At 39.5% G+C, this 2,244-nt stretch overlaps 1 non-coding gene across 1 annotated transcript in view; it reads left to right on the top strand.

Moving 5' to 3' along the window:
* The first annotated feature begins 2,234 nt into the window (after positions 1-2,234).
* The window catches only part of LOC143219817 (small subunit ribosomal RNA), a 1,920-nt gene continuing 1,910 nt past the window's right edge, over positions 2,235-2,244 (top strand). The window contains exon 1 of the ribosomal RNA XR_013011471.1: positions 2,235-2,244. This exon is cut by the window's right edge and continues 1,910 nt beyond it. This is a non-coding gene — a ribosomal RNA (small subunit ribosomal RNA).

The raw sequence follows: 2,244 nt of genomic DNA, 5'->3' as shown, positions 1-2,244 counted from the left end.
GAATGCGTTGTTATACAATGATCTAATATTTATAATGGTCTGGGAACGCTAGGAAAAAAGTTTACTCTTGGCGGTTGGACTTAGAAAAATTTCGCTCGGTCGGAGTTGCTCGCAATGCGCCCGGAACATTATTCTGAGTTTATTCGATAAATATTCATCCTAAAGCTTTGATACTTGATATTTATTGTTAGAATGCGTTATTATACAATGATCTAATATTTATAATGGTCTGGGAACGCTAGGAAAAAAGTTTACTCTTGGCGGTTGGACTTAGAAAAATTTCGCTCGGTCGGAGTTGCTCGCAATGCGCCCGGAACATTATTCTGAGTTTATTCGATAAATATTCATCCTAAAGCTTTGATACTTGATATTTATTGTTAGAATGCGTTATTATACAATGATCTAATATTTATAATGGTCTGGGAACGCTAGAAAAAAAGTTTACTCTTGGCGGTTGGACTTAGAAAAATTTCGCTCGGTCGGAGTTGCTCGCAATGCGCCCGGAACATTATTCTGAGTTTATTCGATAAATATTCATCCTAAAGCTTTGATACTTGATATTTATTGTTAGAATGCGTTATTATACAATGATCTAATATTTATAATGGTCTGGGAACGCTAGGAAAAAAGTTTACTCTTGGCGGTTGGACTTGGAAAAATTTCGCTTCGGTCGGAGTTGCACGCAATGCGCCCGGAACATTATTCTGAGTTTATTCGATAAATATTCATCCTAGAGCTTTGATACTTGATATTTATTGTTAGAATGCTTTATTATACAATGATCTAATATTTATAATGGTCTAGATACGATAGAAAGATAAGTTTACTCTTGGCGGTTGGACTTGAAAAATGTTCAAAGTGCCGAGATAGTATATGAAAAGTTGAATATTTTGTGTTAAATATCCTGGAAATATAAATATTTATTGTGTTGTACAAAAAAATTTTTCATGCAAAAATTTTTCTAAGTCCCAACAGCCCCGCCGGACGGGCTGTTGCCGCGGCGGTTTGCACCCATAAGCGCGCGTGCTATTCACCGCGCGGCGCCGGCGTCCTTGCCGGCCGTTCGGTATCCTTAAGAGACTCGACGGTTCGGCGAGTCGGGCGGTTCAGCGCGCGCTTGGGGCTATTCTACGATCTCGGTCGAGAAGCAGTTCACGGCGCCTCGAGACTTCGGTCTCGACTGTTTCGTTCCGTACTTCGTTTAGAACTTTTCTCTACACAGCATTGCCACGGGTCGGTGTCTAAGACCGAATGGCCCTTATGTGGCGAGCCTCCCATCGAGGAGGTTGGTGACTTGTATGCACTGATGTGTATACTCGTACTAACTGAGCATCAACTCTTCTATCCGAGCTAAAAGTTTGAGATAGTTATGGAAAGATGTTTGAGAGAAACTAAAACTAGAAAGAAGTCAAACTTCTTGTTTGCAGAGAAACGAAAAGTAAATAAAATGAGGTTGGCTTTCGGAGGGGCATTGTTACACCCAGAGCCCAGCATGCGTCCTGTCCGCGCTTCCTCGGCACTTGTGTCGATTGTCCAGCGCCCGTGGTTACGTGCTACGTGGGATACTCGTGCTACCAGATGTTAGCTCAACCTGAGAACGCAAGGAAATATAAGAATTTGTTCTCGAGAGAAACCCAAAAGGGAAATATTAAACATGAATTTTATGCACTACACGTAATGATTTGTGATGTTATGAGAAAAATATAAACCGAGAACGCAGGAATATCTGGCAAATGAATTTGTTCGAGGTTAAGAAAGAAAGGAAAAGAAGGAAGGTGGCAATATGATATAAACTCGTTCGAAAGGTTCTCTGAGAATTCGAACGAGTAAAAATGAATTTATACAAAACTTAAGAGAGAAGAGAGATTGAGGGAGGAATATGATATAAACTCGTTCGAAAGGTTCTCTGAGAATTCGAACGAGTAAAAATGAATTTATACAAAACTATAAGAGAGAAGAGATTGAGGGAGGAATATGATATAAACTCGTTCGAAAGGTTCTCTGAGAATTCGAACGAGTAAAAATGAATTTATACAAAACTATAAGAGAGAAGAGATTGAGGGAGGAATATGATATAAACTCGTTCGAAAGGTTCTCTGAGAATTCGAACGAGTAAAAAGGAATTTTTATACAAAACTATAAGAGAGTGTCGTCGACCTGTCTCTGAAAGAGCTGGCGACGAAAAGACACACATATTTATTATATATTGAAAAATCGACAAAAATTGTCGAAGCTCCCTGGTTG

Source organism: Lasioglossum baleicum, unplaced genomic scaffold (assembly GCF_051020765.1).
Source record: "Lasioglossum baleicum unplaced genomic scaffold, iyLasBale1 scaffold0073, whole genome shotgun sequence".
Lineage (NCBI taxonomy): Eukaryota > Metazoa > Arthropoda > Insecta > Hymenoptera > Halictidae > Lasioglossum > Lasioglossum baleicum.
This window is presented reverse-complemented; position numbering and strand designations above follow the sequence as displayed.